Source organism: Capricornis sumatraensis, chromosome 20 (assembly GCF_032405125.1).
Source record: "Capricornis sumatraensis isolate serow.1 chromosome 20, serow.2, whole genome shotgun sequence".
Lineage (NCBI taxonomy): Eukaryota > Metazoa > Chordata > Mammalia > Artiodactyla > Bovidae > Capricornis > Capricornis sumatraensis.
Window position 1 is genome coordinate 2,147,806 of NC_091088.1, and position 19,016 is coordinate 2,166,821.

The window sequence follows — 19,016 nt, forward strand, 5'->3', positions numbered from 1 at the left end:
GGGTCCCTGAGGTCCCGGTCGTAACTCGAGAACACCTGCCGCAACTCGAGAAAATCCAGGAAGTTCTCCCTTCCAGGCGAGATGAGGCCTATTTCCGATGAGGCGTCTGGAGACTAATGACACCTAACCTCTGGAACTTCGAAAGGGTCTTTCACACCCTTGCTGCAACTCAAGAAGTTCACCGCCATACCCGTCTCCACTCGAGAGGAAGCACGATGGTCCCGCCCACATGCAGAGGAGCCCCGTTTCCCCCTCGTAGCTCGAGATGAGGGATCCTTTCCCTGCTTTCAACGGGAAAGAATTCCCGGCGTTCCCGTCGCATCTCAAGAGGAGGCACTCTCAACAGGAAAGGCGAGAGGAACTCCATGGTCGTACCACCATTCCAAGAGTCCCCCAGATGTCTCAGTCCATTCCAGAGGAACCTCTTTGCCCTGCACTGGCTCATCTTTCACGCCGAGGATGGACTCACACCACGGTGGCACGTGGGACAGCCCTGTGGGAAATCCTCGAGGGAAAGCCTCGAGGGAAAACCACAGATTCTTTGATCCACGCGACGGGAAGAGTGACATTGCTGCTACAGCCTGGAAGGAAAGCGCACGTGCATGCCCCCACTCGAGACGAGGCCTGACTCCCCTGGGGAGACTCCAGAAGTACCCAAAGATCCATGTCAGCCCCTGAGAGGAATCCTCGGTTCCGGCCCTGACTCCACACAAGGTTTTCGGCCCCGGTATCGACGGGAGAGGAATCCCGAGAGGCCCACTAGCAACTCGCATGGGGACTGGCCGTTCCTGAGGCCATCAGGGCGGGTCCCTGAGGTCCCCATCGTAACTCGAGAACACCTGCCGCAACTCGAGAAAATCCAGGAAGTTCTCCCTTCCAGGCGAGATGAGGCCTATTTCCGATGAGGCGTCTGGAGACTAATGACACCTAACCTCTGGAACTTCGAAAGGGTCTTTCACACCCTTGCTGCAACTCAAGAAGTTCACCGCCATACCCGTCTCCACTCGAGAGGAAGCACGATGGTCCCGCCCACATGCAGAGGAGCCCCGTTTCCCCCTCGTAGCTCGAGATGAGGGATCCTTTCCCTGCTTTCAACGGGAAAGAATTCCCAGCGTTCCCGTCGCATCTCAAGAGGAGGCCCTCTCAACAGGAAAGGCGAGAGGAACTCCATGGTCGTACCACCATTCCAAGAGTCCCCCAGATGTCTCAGTCCATTCCAGAGGAACCTCTTTGCCCTGCACTGGCTCATCTTTCACGGCGAGGATCGACTCACACCACGGTGGCACGTGGTACAGCCCTGTGGGAGAGCCTTGAGGGAAAGCCTCGAGGTAAAACCACAGATCCTTTGATCCACGCGACGGGAAGAGTGACATTGCTGCCACAGCCTGGAAGGAAAGTGCACATGCATGCCCCCACTCGAGACGAGGCCTGACTCCCCTGGGGAGACTTCAGAAGTACCCAAAGATCCATGTCAGCCCCTGAGAGGAATCCTCGGTTCCGTGGCTGACTCCACACAAGGTTTTTGGACCCGGTATCGACGGGAGAGGAATCCCGAGAGGCCCCCTAGCAACTCGCATGGGGACTGGCCGTTAATGAGGCCATCAGGGCGGGTCCCTGAGGTCCCCGTCGTAACTCGAGAACACCTGCCGCAACTCGAGAAAATCCAGGAAGTTCTCCCTTCCAGGCGAGATGAGGCCTATTTCCGATGAGGCGTCTGGAGACTAATGACACCTAACCTCTGGAACTTCGAAAGGGTCTTTCACACCCTTGCTGCAACTCAAGAAGTTCACCGCCATACCCGTCTCCACTCGAGAGGAAGCAAGATGGTCCCGCCCACATCCAGAGGAGCCCCGTTTCCCCCTCGTAGCTCGAGATGAGGGATCCTTTCCCTGCTTTCAACGGGAAAGAATTCCCGGCGTTCCCGTCGCATTTCAAGAGGAGGCACTCTCAACAGGAAAGGCGAGAGAACTCCATGGTCGTACCACCATTCCAAGAGACCCCCAGATGTCTCAGTCCATTCCAGAGGAACCTCTTTGCCCTGCACTGGCTCATCTTTCACGCCGAGGATCGACTCACACCACGGTGGCGCGTGGGACAGCCCTGTGGGAAAGCCTCGAGGGAAAGCCTCGCGGGTAAACCACCGATCCTTTGATCCACGCGACGGGAAGAGTGACATTGCTGCTACAGCCTGGAAGGAAATCGCACGTGCATGCCCCCACTCGAGACGAGGCCTGACTCCCCTGGGGAGACTCCAGAAGTACCCAAAGATCCATGTCAGCCCCTGAGAGGAATCCTCGGTTCCGGCCCTGACACCACACAAGGTTTTTGGCCCCGGTATCGATGGGAGAGGAATCCCGAGAGGCCCCCTATCAACTCGCATGGGGACTGACCGTTCCTGAGGCCATCAGGGCGGGTCCCTGAGGTCCCCGTCGTAACTCGAGAACACCTGCCGCAACTCGAGAAAATCCAGGAAGTTCTCCCTTCCAGGCGAGATGAGGCCTATTTCCGATGAGGCGTCTGGAGACTAATGACACCTAAACTCTGGAACTTCGAAAGGGTCTTTCACACCCTTGCTGCAACTCAAGAAGTTCACCGCCATACCCGTCTCCACTCGAGAGGAAGCACGATGGTCCCGCCCACATCCAGAGGAGCCCCGTTTCACCCTCGTAGCTCGAGATGAGGGATCCTTTCCCTGCTTTCAACGGAAAAGAATTCCCGGCGTTCCCGTCGCATCTCAAGAGGAGGCACTCTCAACAGGAAAGGCGAGAGGAACTCCATGGTCGTACCACCATTCCAAGAGTCCCCCAGATGTCTCAGTCCATTCCAGAGGAACCTCTTTGCCCTGCACTGGCTCATCTTTCACGCCGAGGATCGACTCACACCACGGTGGCACGTGGGACAGCCCTTTTGGAAAGCCTCGAGGGAAAGCCTCGCGGGAAAACCACAGATCCTTTGATCCACGGGACGGGAAGAGTGACATTGCTGCTACAGACTGGAAGGAAAGCGCACGTGCATGCCCCCACTCGAGACGAGGCCTGACTCCCCTGGGGAGACTCCAGAAGTACCCAAAGATCCATGTCAGCCCCTGAGAGGAATCCTCGGTTCCGGCCCTGACTCTACACAAGGTTTTTGGCCCCGGTATCGACGGGAGAGGAATCCCGAGAGGCCCCCTAGCAACTCGCATGGGGATTGGCCTCTCCTGAGGCCACCAGGGCGGGTCCCTGAGGTCCCCGTCGTAACTCGAGAACACCTGCCGCAACTCGAGAAAATCCAGGAAGTTCTCCCTTCCAGGCGAGATGAGGCCTATTTCCGATGAGGCGTCTGGAGACTAATGACACCTAACCTCTGGAAATTCGAAAGGGTCTTTCACACCCTTGCTGCAACTCAAGAAGTTCACCGCCATACCCGTCTCCACTCGAGAGGAAGCACGATGATCCCGCCCACATCCAGAGGAGCCCCGTTTCCCCTTGGAGCTCGAGATGAGGGATCCTTTCCCTGCTTTCAACGGGAAAGAATTCCCGGCGTTCCCGTCGCATCTCAAGACGAGGCACTCTCAACAGGAAAGGCGAGAGGAACTCCATGGTCTTACCACCATTTCAAGAGTCCCCCAGATGTCTCAGTCCATTCCAGAGGAACCTCTTTGCCCTGCACTGGCTCATCTTTCACGCCGAGGATCGACTCACACCACGCTGGCACGTGGGACAGCCCTGTGGGAAAGCCTCGAGGGAAAGCCTCGAGGGAAAACCACAGATCCTTTGATCCACGCGACGGGAAGCGTGACATTGCTGCTACAGCCTGGAAGGAAAGCGCACGTGCATGCCCCCACTCGAGACGAGGCCTGACTCCCCTGTGGAGTGTCCAGAAGTACCCAAAGATCCATGTCAGCCCCTGAGAGGAATCCTCGGTTCCGGCCCTGACTCCACACAAGGTTTTTGGCCCCGGTATCGACGGGAGAGGAATCCCGAGAGGCCCCCTAGCAACTCGCATGGGGATTGGCCTCTCCTGAGGCCACCAGGGCGGGTCCCTGAGGTCCCCGTCGTAACTCGAGAACACCTGCCGCAACTCGAGAACATCCAGGAAGTTCTCCCTTCCAGGCGAGATGAGGCCTATTTCCGATGAGGCGTCTGGAGACTAATGACACCTAACCTCTGGAACTTCAAAAGGGTCTTTCACACCCTTGCTGCAACTCAAGAAGTTCACCGCCATACCCGTCTCCACTCGAGAGGAAGCACGATGGTCCCGCCCACATCCAGAGGAGCCCCGTTTCCCCCTCGTAGCTCGAGATGAGGGATCCTTTCCCTGCTTTCAACGGGAAAGAATTCCCGGCGTTCCCGTCGCATCTCAAGAGGAGGCACTCTCAACAGGAAAGGCGAGAGGAACTCCATGGTCGTACCACCATTCCAAGAGTCCCCCAGATGTCTCAGTCCATTCCAGAGGAACCTCTTTGCCCTGCACTGGCTCATCTTTCACGCCGAGGATCGACTCACACCACGGTGGCACGTGGGACAGCCCTGTGGGAAAGCCTCGAGGGAAAGCCTCGAGGGAAAACCACAGATCCTTTGATCCACGCGACGGGAAGCGTGACATTGCTGCTAAAGCCTGGAAGGATAGCGCACGTGCATGCCCCCACTCGAGACGAGGCCTGACTCCCCTGTGGAGACTCCAGAAGTACCCAAAGATCCATGTCAGCCCCTGAGAGGAATCCTCGGTTCCGGCCCTGACTCCACACAAGGTTTTTGGCCCCGGTATCGATGGGAGAGGAATCCCGAGAGGCCCCCTAGCAACTCGCATGGGGACTGGCCTCTCCTGAGGCCACCAGGGCGGGTCCCTGAGGTCCCCGTCGTAACTCGAGAACACCTGCCGCAACTCGAGAAAATCCAGGAAGTTCTCCCTTCCAGGCGAGATGAGGCCTATTTCCGATGAGGCGTCTGGAGACTAATGACACCTAACCTCTGGAACTTCGAAAGGGTCTTTCACACCCTTGCTGCAACTCAAGAAGTTCACCGCCATACCCGTCTCCACTCGAGAGGAAGCACGATGGTCCCGCCCACATCCAGAGGAGCCCCGTTTCCCCCTCGTAGCTCGAGATGAGGGATCCTTTCCCTGCTTTCAACGGGAAAGAATGCCCGGCATTCCCGTCGCATCTCAAGAGGAGGCACTCTCAACAGGAAAGGCGAGAGGAACTCCATGGTCGTACCACCATTCCAAGAGTCCCCCAGATGTCTCAGTCCATTCCAGAGGAACCTCTTTGCCCTGCACAGGCTCATCTTTCACGCCGAGGATCGACTCTCACCACGGTGGCACGTGGGACAGCCCTGTGGGAAAGCCTCGAGGGAAAGCCTCGAGGGAAAACCACAGATCCTTTGATCCACGCGACGGGAAGGGTGACATTGCTGCTACAGCCTGGACGGAAAGCGCACGTGCATGCCCCCACACGAAACGAGGCCTGACTCCCCTGGGGAGACTCCAGAAGTACCCAAAGATCCATGTCAGCCCCTGAGAGGAATCCTCGGTTCCGGCCCTGACTCCACACAAGGTTTTTGGCCCCGGTATCGACGGGAGAGGAATCCCGAGAGGCCCCCTAGCAACTCGCATGGGGACTGGCCTCTCCTGAGGCCACCAGGGTGGGTCCCTGCGGTCCCCGTCGTAACTCGAGAACACCTGCCGCAATTCGAGAACATCCAGGAAGTTCTCCCTTCCAGGCGAGATGAGGCCTATTTCCGATGAGGCGTCTGGGGACTAATGACACCTAACCTCTGGAACTTCGAAAGGGTCTTTCACACCCTTGCTGCAACTCAAAAAGTTCACCGCCATACCCGTCTCCACTCGAGAGGAAGCACGATGGTCCCGCCCACATCCAGAGGAGCCCCGTTTCCCCCTCGTAGCTCGAGATGAGGGATCCTTACCCTGCTTTCAACGGGAAAGAATTCCCGGCGTTCCCGTCGCATCTCAAGAGGAGGCACTCTCAACAGGCAAGGCGAGAGGAACTGCATGGTCGTACCACCATTCCAAGAGTCCCCCAGATGTCTCAGTCCATTCCAGAGGAACCTCTTTGCCCTGCACTAGCTCATCTTTCACGCCGAGGATCGACTCACACCACGGTGGCACGCGGGACAGCCCTGTGGGAAAGCCTCGAGGGAAAGCCTCGAGGGAAAACCACAGATTCTTTGATCCACGCGACGGGAAGCGTGACATTGCTGCTACAGCCTGGAAGGAAAGCGCACGTGCATGCCCCCACTCGAGACGAGGCCTGACTCCCCTGGGGAGACTCCAGAAGTACCCAAAGATCCGTGTCAGCCCCTGAGAGGAATCCTCGGTTCCGGCCCTGACTCCACACAAGGTTTTTGGCCCCGGTATCGACGGGAGAGGAATCCCGAGAGGCCCCCTAGCAACTCGCATGGAGACTGGCCGTTCCTGAGGCCACCAGGGCGGGTCCCTGAGGTCCCCGTCGTAACTCGAGAACACCTGCCGCAACTCGAGAACATCCAGGAAGTTCTCCCTTCCAGGCGAGATGAGGCCTATTTCCGATGAGGCGTCTGGAGACTAATGACACCTAACCTCTGGAACTTCGAAAGGGTCTTTCACACCCTTGCTGCAACTCAAGAAGTTCACCGCCATACCCGTCTCCACTCGAGAGGAAGCACGATGGTCCCGCCCACATCCAGAGGAGCCCCGTTTCCCCCTCGTAGCTCGAGATGAGGGATCCTTTCCCTGCTCTCAACGGGAAAGAATTCCCGGCGTTCCCGTCGCATCTCAAGAGGAGGCACTCTCAACAGGAAAGGCGAGAGTAACTCCATGGTCGTACCACCATTCCAAGAGTCCCCCAGATGTCTCAGTCCATTCCAGAGGAACCTCTTTGCCCTGCACTGGCACATCTTTCACGCCGAGGATCGACTCACACCACGGTGGCACGTGGGACAGCCCTGTGGGAAAGCCTCGAGGGAAAGCCTCGAGGGAAAACCACAGATCCTTTGATCCACGCAACGGGAAGGGTGACATTGCTGCTACAGCCTGGAAGGAAAGCGAACGTGCATGCCCCCACTCGAAACGAGGCCTGACTCCCCTGGGGAGACTCCAGAAGTACCCAAAGATCCATGTCAGCCCCTGAGAGGAATCCTCGGTTCCGGCCCTGACTCCACACAAGGTTTTTGGCCCCGGTATCGACGGGAGAGGAATCCCGAGAGGCCCCCTAGCAACTCGCATGGGGACTGGCCTCTCCTGAGGCCACCAGGGCTGGTCCCTGCGGTCCCCGTCGTAACACGAGAACACCTGCCGCAACTTGAGAACATCCAGGAAGATCTCCCTTCCAGGCGAGATGAGGCCTATTTCCCATGAGGTGTCTGGAGACTAATGACACCTAACCTCTGGAACTTCGAAAGGGTCTTTCACACCCTTGCTGCAACTCAAGTAGTTCACCGCCATACCCGTCTCCACTCGAGAGGAAGCACGATGGTCCCGCCCACATCCAGAGGAGCCCCGTTTCCCCCTCGTAGCTCGAGATAAGGGATCCTTTCCCTGCTTTCAACGGGAAAGAATTCCCGGCGTTCCCGTCGCATCTCAAGAGGAGGCACTCTCAACAGGAAAGGCGAGAGGAACTCCATGGTCATACCACCATTCCAAGAGTCCCCCAGATGTCTCAGTCCATTCCAGAGGAACCTCTTTGCCCTGCACTGGCTCATCTTTCACGCCGAGGATCGAATCACACCACGGTGGCACGTGGGACAGCCCTGTGGGAAAGCCTCGAGGGAAAGCCTCGAGGGAAAACCACAGATCCTTTGATCCACGGGACGGGAAGCGTGACATTGCTGCTACAGCCTGGAAGGAATGCGCACGTGCATGCCCCCACTCGAGACGAGGCCTGAATCCCCTGGGGAGACTCCAGAAGTACCCAAAGATCCATGTCAGCCCCTGAGAGGAATCCTCGGTTCCGGCCCTGACTCCACAGAAGGTTTTTGGCCCCGGTATCGACGGGAGAGGAATCCCGAGAGGCCCCCTAGCAACACGCATGGGGACTGGCCGTTCCTGAGGCCACCAGGGCGGGTCCCTGAGGTCCCCGTCGTAACTCGAGGACATCCAGGAAGTTCTCCCTTCCAGGCGAGATGAGGCCTATTTCCGATGAGGCGTCTGGAGACTAATGACACCTAACCTCTGGAACATCGAAAGGGTCTTTCACACCCTTGCTGCAACTCAAGAAGTTCACCGCCATACCCGTCTCCACTCGAGAGGAAGCACGATGGTCCCGCCCACATCCAGAGGAGCCCCGTTTCCCGCTCGTAGCTCGAGATGAGGGATCCTTCCCTGCTTTCAACGGGAAAGAATTTCCGGCGTTCCCGTCGCATCTCAAGAGGAGGCACTCTCAACAGGAAAGGCGAGAGGAGCTCCATGGTCGTACCACCATTCCAAGAGTCCCCCAGATGTCTCAGTCCATTCCAGAGGAACCTCTTTGCTCTGCACTGGCTCATCATTCACGCCGAGGATCGACTCACACCACGGTGGCACGTGGGACAGCCCTGTGGGAAAGCCTCGAGGGAAAGCCTCGAGGGAAAACCACAGATCCTTTGATCCACGCGACGGGAAGCGTGACATTGCTGCTACAGCCTGGAAGGAAAGCGCACGTGCATGCCCCCACTCGAGACGAGGCCTGACTCCCCTGGGGAGACTCCAGAAGTACCCAAAGATCCATGTCAGCCCCTGAGAGGAATCCTCGGTTCCGGCCTTGACTCCACACAAGGTTTTTGGCCCCGGTATCGACGGGAGAGGAATCCCGAGAGGCCCCCTAGCAACTCGCATGGGGACTGGCCTCTCCTGAGGCCACCAGGGCGGGTCCCTGAGGTCCCCGTCGTAACTCGAGGACACCTGCCGCAACTCGAGAAAATCCAGGAAGTTCTCCCTTCCAGGCGAGATGAGGACTATTTCCGATGAGGCATCTGGAGACTAATGACACCTAACCTCTGGAATTTCGAAAGGGTCTTTCACACCCTTGCTGCAACTCAAGAAGTTCACCGCCATACCCGTCTCCACTCGAGAGGAAGCACGATGGTCCCGACCACATCCAGAGGAGCCGCGTTTCCCCCTCGTAGCTCGAGATGAGGGATCCTTTCCCTGCTTTCAACGGGAAAGAATTCCCGGCGTTCCCGTCGCATCTCAAGAGGAGGCACTCTCAACAGGAAAGGCGAGAGGAACTCCATGGTCGTACCACCATTCCAAGAGTCCCCCAGATGTCTCAGTCCATTCCAGAGGAACCTCTTTGCCCTGCACTGGCTCATCTTTCACGCCGAGGATCGACTCACACCACGGTGGCACGTGGGACAGCCCTGTGGGAAAGCCTAGAGGGAAAGCCTCGAGGGAAAACCACAGATCCCTTGATCCACGCGACGGGAAGCGTGACATTGCTGCTACAGCCTCGAAGGAAAGCGCACGTGCATGCCCCCACTCGAGACGAGGCCTGACTCCCCTGGGGAGACTCCAGAAGTACCCAAAGATCCATGTCAGCCCCTGAGAGGAATCCTCAGTTCCGGCCCTGACTCCACACAAGGTTTTTGGCCCCGGTATCGACGGGAGAGGAATCCCGAGAGGCCCCCTAGCAACTCGCATGGGGACTGGCCTCTCCTGAGGCCACGAGGGCGGGTCCCTGAGGTCCCCGTCGTAACTCGAGAACACCTGCCGCAACTCGAGAAAATCCAGGAAGTTCTCCCTTCCAGGCCAGATGAGGCCTATTTCCGATGAACCGTCTGGAGACGAATGACACCTAACCTCTGGAACTTCGAAAGGGTCTTTCACACCCTTGCTGCAACTCAAGAAGTTTACCGCCATACCCGTCTCCACTCGAGAGGAAGCACGATGGTCCCGCCCACATCCAGAGGAGCCCCGTTTCCCCCTCGTAGCTCGAGATGAGGGATCCTTTCCCTGCTTTCAACGGGAAAGAATTCCCGGCGTTCCCGTCGCATCTCAAGAGGAGGCACTCTCAACAGGAAAGGCGAGAGGAGCTCCATGGTCGTACCACCATTTCAAGAGTCCCCCAGATGTCTCAGTCCATTCCAGAGGAACCTCTTTGCTCTGCACTGGCTCATCATTCACGCCGAGGATCGACTCACACCACGGTGGCACGTGGGACAGCCCTGTGGGAAAGCCTCGAGGGAAAGCTTCGAGGGAAAACCACAGATCCTTTGATCCACGCGACGGGAAGCGTGACATTGCTGCTACAGCCTGGAAGGAAAGCGCACGTGCATGCCCCCACTCGAGACGAGGCCTGACTCCCCTGGGGAGACTCCAGAAGTACCCAAAGATCCATGTCAGCCCCTGAGAGGAATCCTCGGTTCCGGCCCTGACTCCACACAAGGTTTTTGGCCCCGGTATCGACGGGAGAGGAATCCCGAGAGGCCCCCTAGCAACTCGCATGGGGACTGGCCTCTCCTGAGGCCACCAGGGCGGGTCCCTGAGGTCCCCGTCGTAACTCGAGAACACCTGCCGCAACTCGAGAAAATCCAGGAAGTTCTCCCTTCCAGGCGAGATGAGGCCTATTTCCGATGAGGCGTCTGGAGACGAATGACACCTAACCTCTGGAACTTCGAAAGGGTCTTTCACACCCTTGCTGCAACTCAAGAAGTTCACCGCCATACCCGTCTCCACTCGAGAGGAAGCACGATGTTCCCGCCCACATTCAGAGGAGCCCCGTTTCCCCCTCGTAGCTCGAGAAGAGGGATCCTTTCCCTGCTTTCAACGGGAAAGAATTCCCGGCGTTCCCGTCGCATATCAAGAGGAGGCACTCTCAACAGGAAAGGCGAGAGGAACTCCATGGTCGTACCACCATTCCAAGAGTCCCCCAGATGTCTCAGTCCATTCCAGAGGAACCTCTTTGCCCTGCACTGGCTCATCTTTCACGCCGAGGATCGACTCACACCACTGTGGCACGTGGGACAGCCCTGTGGGAAAGCCTCGAGGGAAAGCCTCGAGGGAAAACCACAGATCCTTTGATCCACGCGACGGGAATCGTGACATTGCTGCTACAGCCTGTAAGGAAAGCGCACGTGCATGCCCCCACTCGAGACGAGGCCTGACTCCCCTGAGGAGACTCCAGAAGTACCCAAAGATCCATGTCAGCCCCTGAGAGGAATCCTCGGTTCCGGCCCTGACTCCACACAAGGTTTTTGGCCCCGGTATCGACGGGAGAGGAATCCCGAGAGGCCCCCTAGCAACTCGCATGGGGACTGGCCTCTCCTGAGGCCACGAGAGCGGGTCCCTGAGGTCCCCGTCGTAACTCGAGAACACCTGCCGCAACTCGAGAAAATCCAGGAAGTTCTCCCTTCCAGGCGAGATGAGGCCTATTTCCGATGAGCCGTCTGGAGACGAATGACAACTAACCTCTGGAACTTCGAAAGGGTCTTTCACACCCTTGCTGCAACTCAAGAAGTTCACCGCCATACCCGTCTCCACTCGAGAGGAAGCACGATGGTCCCGCCCACATCCAGAGGAGCCCCGTTTCCCCCTCGTAGCTCGAGATGAGGGATCCTTTCCCTGCTTTCAACGGGAAAGAATTCCCGGCGTTTCCGTCGCATCTCAAGAGGAGGCACTCTCAACAGGAAAGTCGAGAGGAACTCCATGGTCGTACCACCATTCCAAGAGTCCCCCAGATGTCTCAGTCCATTCCAGAGGAACCTCTTTGCCCTGCACTGGCTCATCTTTCACGCCGAGGATCGACTCACACCACGGTCGCACGTGGGACAGCCCTGTGGGAAAGCCTCAAGGGAAAGCCTCGAGGGAAAACCACAGATCCTTTGATCCACGCGACGGGAAGTGTGACATTGCTGCTACAGCCTGGAAGGAAAGCGCACGTGCATGCCCCCACTCCAGACGAGGCCTGACTCCCCTGGGGAGACTCCAGAAGTACCCAAAGATCCATGTCAGCCCCTGAGAGGAATGCTCGGTTCCGGCCCTGACTCCACACAAGGTTTTTGGCCCCGGTATCGACGGGAGAGGAATCCCGAGAGGCCCCCTAGCAACTCGCATGGGGACTGGCCGTTCCTGAGGCCACCAGGGCGGGTCCCTGAGGTCCCCGTCGTAACTCGAGAACATCCAGGAAGTTCTCCCTTCCAGGCGAGATAAGGCCTATTTCCGATGAGGCGTCTGGAGACTAATGACACCTAACCTCTGGAACATCGAAAGGGTCTTTCACACCCATGCTGCAACTCAAGAAGTTCACCGCCATACCCGTCTCCACTCGAGAGGAAGCACGATGGTCCCGGCCACATCCAGAGGAGCCCCGTTTCCCGCTCGTAGCTCGAGATGAGGGATCCTTTCCCTGCTTTCAACGGGAAAGAATTCCCGGCGTTCCCGTCGCATCTCAAGAGGAGGTACTCTCAACAGGAAAGGCGAGAGGAACTCCATGGTCGTACCACCATTCCAAGAGTCCCCCAGATATCTCAGTCCATTCCAGAGGAACCTCTTTGCCCTGCACTGGCTCATCTTTCACGCCGAGGATCGACTCACATCACGGTGGCACGTGGGACAGCCCTGTGGGAAAGCCTAGAGGGAAAGCCTCGAGGGAAAACCACAGATCCCTTGATCCACGCGACGGGAAGCGTGACATTGCTGCTACAGCCTCGAAGGAAAGCGCACGTTCATGCCCCCACTCGAGACGAGGCCTGACTCCCCTGGGGAGACTCCAGAAGTACCCAAAGATCCATGTCAGCCCCTGAGAGGAATCCTCGGTTCCGGCCCTGACTCCACACAAGGTTTTTGGCCCCGGTATCGACGGGAGAGGAATCCCGAGACGCCCCCTAGCAACTCGCATGGGGACTGGCCTCTCCTGAGGCCACCAGGGCGGGTCCCTGAGGTCCCCGTCGTAACTCGAAAACACCTGCCGCAACTCGAGAAAATCCAGGAAGCTCTCCCTTCCAGGCGAGATGAGGCCTATTTCCGATGAGCCGTCTGGAGACGAATGACAACTAACCTCTGGAACTTCGAAAGGGTCTTTCACACCCTTGCTGCAACTCTCGAAGTTCACCGCCATACCCGTCTCCACTCGAGAGGAAGCACGATGGTTCCGCCCACATCCAGAGGAGCCCCGTTTCCCCCTCGTAGCTCGAGATGAGGGATCCTTTCCCTGCTTTTAACGGGAAAGAATTTCCGGCGTTCCCGTCGCATCTCAAGAGGAGGCACTCTCAACAGGAAAGGCGAGAGGAACTCCATGGTCGTACCACCATTTCAAGAGTCCCCCAGATGTCTCAGTCCATTCCAGAGGAACCTCTTTGCTCTGCACTGGCTCATCATTCACGCCGAGGATCGACTCACACCACGGTGGCACGTGGGACAGCCCTGTGGGAAACCCTCGAGGGAAAGCCTCGAGGGAAAACCACAGATCCTTTGATCCACGGGACGGGAAGCGTGACATTGCTGCTACAGCCTGGAAGGAAAGCGCACGTGCATGCCCCCAATCGAGACGAGGCCTGACTCCCCTGGGGAGACTCCAGAAGTACCCAAAGATCCATGTCAGCCCCTGAGAGGAATGCTCGGTTCCGGCCCTGACTCCACACAAGGTTTTTGGCCCCGGTATCGACGGGAGAGGAATCCCGAGAGGCCCCCTAGCAACTCTCATGGGGACTGGCCGTTCCTGAGGCCACCAGGGCGGGTCCCTGAGGTCCCCGTCGTAACTCGAGAACATCCAGGAAGTTCTCCCTTCCAGGCGAGATAAGGCCTATTTCCGATGAGGCGTCTGGAGACTAATGACACCTAACCTCTGGAACTTCGAAAGGGTCTTTCACACCCTTGCTACAACTCAAGAAGTTTACCGCCATACCCGTCTCCACTCGAGGGGAAGCACGATGGTCCCGCCCACATCCAGAGGAGCCCCGTTTCCCCCTCGTAGCTCGAGATGAGGGATCCTTTCCCTGCTTTCAACGGGAAAGAATTCCCGGCGTTCCCGTCGCATCTCAAGAGGAGGCACTCTCAACAGGAAAGGCGAGAGGAACTCCGTGGTCGTACCACCATTCCAAGAGTCCCCCAGATGTCTCAGTCCATTCCAGAGGAAGCTCTTTGCCCTGCACTGGCTCATCTTTCACGCCGAGGATCGACTCACACCACGGTGGCACGTGGGACAGCCCTGTGGGAAAGCCTAGAGGGAAAGCCTCGAGGGAAAACCACAGATCCCTTGATCCACGCGACGGGAAGCGTGACATTGCTGCTACAGCCTCGAAGGAAAGCGCACGTGCATGCCCCCACTCGAGACGAGGCCTGACTCCCCTGTGGAGACTCCAGAAGTACCCAAAGATCCATGTCAGCCCCTGAGAGGAATCCTCGGTTCCGGCCCTGACTCCACACAAGGTTTTTGGCCCCGGTATCGACGGGAGAGGAATCCCGAGAGGCCCCCTAGCAACTCGCATGGGGACTGGCCTCTCCTGAGGCCACCAGGGCGGGTCCCTGAGGTCCCCGTGGTAACTCGAGAACACCTGCCGCAACTCGAGAAAATCCAGGAAGTTCTCCCTTCCAGGCGAGATGAGGCCTATTTCCGATGAGCCGTCTGGAGACGAATGACAACTAACCTCTGGAACTTCGAAAGGGTCTTTCACACCCTTGCTGCAACTCAAGAAGTTCACCGCCATACCCGTCTCCACTCGAGAGGAAGCACGATGGTCCCGCCCACATCCAGAGGAGCCCCGTTTCCCCCTCGTAGCTCGAGATGAGGGATCCTTTCCCTGCTTTCAACGGGAAAGAATTCCCGGCGTTCCCGTCGCATCTCAAGAGGAGGCACTCTCAACAGGAAAGGCGAGAGGAACTCCATGGTCGTACCACCATTCCAAGAGTCCCCCAGATGTCTCAGTCCATTCCAGAGGAACCTCTTTGCCCTGCACTGGCTCATCTTTCACGCCGAGGATCGACTCACACCACGGTGGCACGTGGGACAGACCTGTGGGAAAGCCTCGAGGGAAAGCCTCGAGGGAAAACCACAGATCCTTTGATCCACGCGACGGGAAGCGTGACATTGCTGCTACAGCCTGGAAGGAAAGCGCACGTGCATGCCCCCACTCGAGACGAGGCCTGACTCCCCTGGGGAGACTCCAGAAGTACCCAAAGATCCATATCAGCCCCTGAGAGGAATCCTCGGTTCCGGCCCTGACTCCACACAAGGTTTTTGGCCCCGGTATCGACGGGAGAGGAATCCCGAGAGGCCCCCTAGCAACTCGCATGGGGACTGGCCTCTCCTGAGGCCACGAGAGCGGGTCCCTGAGGTCCCCGTCGTAACTCGAGAACACCTGCCGCAACTCGAGAAAATCCAGGAAGTTCTCCCTTCCAGGCGAGATGAGGCCTATTTCCGATGAACCGTCTGGAGACGAATGACACCTAACCTCTGGAAATTAGAAAGGGTCTTTCACACCCTTGCTGCAACTCAAGAAGTTCACCGCCATACCCGTCTCCACTCGAGGGGAAGCACGATGGTTCCGCCCACATCCAGAGGAGCCCCGTTTCCCCCTCGTAGCTCGAGATGAGGGATCCTTTCCCTGCTTTTAACGGGAAAGAATTTCCGGCGTTCCCGTCGCATCTCAAGAGGAGGCACTCTCAACAGGAAAGGCGAGAGGAACTCCATGGTCGTACCACCATTTCAAGAGTCCCCCAGATGTCTCAGTCCATTCCAGAGGAACCTCTTTGCTCTGCACTGGCTCATCATTCACGCCGAGGATCGACTCACACCACGGTGGCACGTGGGACAGCCCTGTGGGAAACCCTCGAGGGAAAGCCTCGAGGGAAAACCACAGATCCTTTGATCCACGGGACGGGAAGCGTGACATTGCTGCTACAGCCTGGAAGGAAAGCGCACGTGCATGCCCCCAATCGAGACGAGGCCTGACTCCCCTGGGGAGACTCCAGAAGTACCCAAAGATCCATGTCAGCCCCTGAGAGGAATGCTCGGTTCCGGCCCTGACTCCACACAAGGTTTTTGGCCCCGGTATCGACGGGAGAGGAATCCCGAGAGGCCCCCTAGCAACTCGCATGGGGACTGGCCGTTCCTGAGGCCACCAGGGCGGGTCCCTGAGGTCCCCGTCGTAACTCGAGAACATCCAGGAAGTTCTCCCTTCCAGGCGAGATAAGGCCTATTTCCGATGAGGCGTCTGGAGACTAATGACACCTAACCTCTGGAACTTCGAAAGGGTCTTTCACACCCTTGCTACAACTCAAGAAGTTTACCGCCATACCCGTCTCCACTCGAGGGGAAGCACGATGGTCCCGCCCACATCCAGAGGAGCCCCGTTTCCCCCTCGTAGCTCGAGATGAGGGATCCTTTCCCTGCTTTCAACGGGAAAGAAATCCCGGCGTTCCCGTCGCATCTCAAGAGGAGGCACTCTCAACAGGAAAGGCGAGAGGAACTCCGTGGTCGTACCACCATTCCAAGAGTCCCCCAGATGTCTCAGTCCATTCCAGAGGAAGCTCTTTGCCCTGCACTGGCTCATCTTTCACGCCGAGGATCGACTCACACCACGGTGGCACGTGGGACAGCCCTGTGGGAAAGCCTAGAGGGAAAGCCTCGAGGGAAAACCACAGATCCCTTGATCCACGCGACGGGAAGCGTGACATTGCTGCTACAGCCTCGAAGGAAAGCGCACGTGCATGCCCCCACTCGAGACGAGGCCTGACTCCCCTGTGGAGACTCCAGAAGTACCCAAAGATCCATGTCAGCCCCTGAGAGGAATCCTCGGTTCCGGCCCTGACTCCACACAAGGTTTTTGGCCCCGGTATCGACGGGAGAGGAATCCCGAGAGGCCCCCTAGCAACTCGCATGGGGACTGGCCTCTCCTGAGGCCACCAGGGCGGGTCCCTGAGGTCCCCGTGGTAACTCGAGAACACCTGCCGCAACTCGAGAAAATCCAGGAAGTTCTCCCTTCCAGGCGAGATGAGGCCTATTTCCGATGAGCCGTCTGGAGACGAATGACAACTAACCTCTGGAACTTCGAAAGGGTCTTTCACACCCTTGCTGCAACTCAAGAAGTTCACCGCCATACCCGTCTCCACTCGAGAGGAAGCACGATGGTCCCGCCCACATCCAGAGGAGCCCCGTTTCCCCCTCGTAGCTCGAGATGAGGGATCCTTTCCCTGCTTTCAACGGGAAAGAATTCCCGGCGTTCCCGTCGCATCTCAAGAGGAGGCACTCTCAACAGGAAAGGCGAGAGGAACTCCATGGTCGTACCACCATTCCAAGAGTCCCCCAGATGTCTCAGTCCATTCCAGAGGAACCTCTTTGCCCTGCACTGGCTCATCTTTCACGCCGAGGATCGACTCACACCACGGTGGCACGTGGGACAGCCCTGTGGGAAAGCCTCGAGGGAAAGCCTCGAGGGAAAACCACAGATCCTTTGATCCACGCGACGGGAAGCGTGACATTGCTGCTACAGCCTGGAAGGAAAGCGCACGTGCATGCCCCCACTCGAGACGAGGCCTGACTCCCCTGGGGAGACTCCAGAAGTACCCAAAGATCCATGTCAGCCCCTGAGAGGAATCCTCGGTTCCGGCCCTGACTCCACACAAGGTTTTTGGCCCCGGTATCGACGGGAGAGGAATCCCGAGAGGCCCCCTAGCAACTCGCATGGGGACTGGCCTCTCCTGAGGCCACGAGAGCGGGTCCCTGAGGTCCCCGTCGTAACTCGAGAACACCTGCCGCAACTCGAGAAAATCCAGGAAGTTCTCCCTTCCAGGCGAGATGAGGCCTATTTCCGATGAACCGTCTGGAGACGAATGACACCTAACCTCTGGAACTTCGAAAGGGTCTTTCACACCCTTGCTGCAACTCAAGAAGTTCACCGCCATACCCGTCTCCACTCGATGGGAAGCACGATGGTCCCGCCCACATCCAGAGGAGCCCCGTTTCCCCCTCGTAGCTCGAGATGAGGGATCCTTTCCTTGCTTTCAACGGGAAAGAATTTCCGGCGTTCCCGTCGCATCTCAAGAGGAGGCACTCTCAACAGGAAAGGCGAGAGGAACTCCATGGTCGTACCACCATTTCAAGAGTCCCCCAGATGTCTCAGTCCATTCCAGAGGAACCTCTTTGCTCTGCACTGGCTCATCATTCACGCCGAGGATCGACTCACACCACGGTGGCACGTGGGACAGCCCTGTGGGAAACCCTCGAGGGAAAGCCTCGAGGGAAAACCACAGATCCTTTGATCCACGCGACGGGAAGCGTGACATTGCTGCTACAGCCTGGAAGGAAAGCGCACGTGCATGCCCCCACTCGAGACGAGGCCTGACTCCCCTGGGGAGACTCCAGAAGTACCCAAACATCCATGTCAGCCCCTGAGAGGAATCCTCGGTTCCGGCCCTGACTCCACACAAGGTTTTTGGCCCCGGTATCGACGGGAGAGGAATCCCGAGAGGCCCCCTAGCAACTCGCATGGGGACTGGCCTCTCCTGAGGCCACCAGGGCGGGTCCCTGAGGTCCCCGTCGTAACTCGAGAACACCTGCCGCAACTCGAGAAAATCCAGGAAGTTCTCCCTTCCAGGCGAGATGAGGCCTATTTCCGATGAGCCGTCTGGAGACGAATGACAACTAACCTCTGGAACTTCGAAAGGGTCTTTCACACCCTTGCTGCAACTCAAGAAGTTCACCGCCATACCCGTCTCCACTCGAGAGGAAGCACGATGGTCCCGCCCACATCCAGAGGAGCCCCGTTTCCCCCTCGTAGCTCGAGATGAGGGATCCTTTCCCTGCTTTCAACGGGAAAGAATTCCCGGCGTTCCCGTCGCATCTCAAGAGGAGGCACTCTCAACAGGAAAGTCGAGAGGAACTCCATGGTCGTACCACCATTCCAAGAGTCCCCCAGATGTCTCAGTCCATTCCAGAGGAACCTCTTTGCCCTGCACTGGCTCATCTTTCACGCCGAGGATCGACTCACACCACGGTCGCACGTGGGACAGCCCTGTGGGAAAGCCTCGAGGGAAAGCCTCGAGGGAAATCCACAGATCCTTTGATCCACGCGACGGGAAGTGTGACATTGCTGCTACAACCTGGAAGGAAAGCGCACGTGCATGCC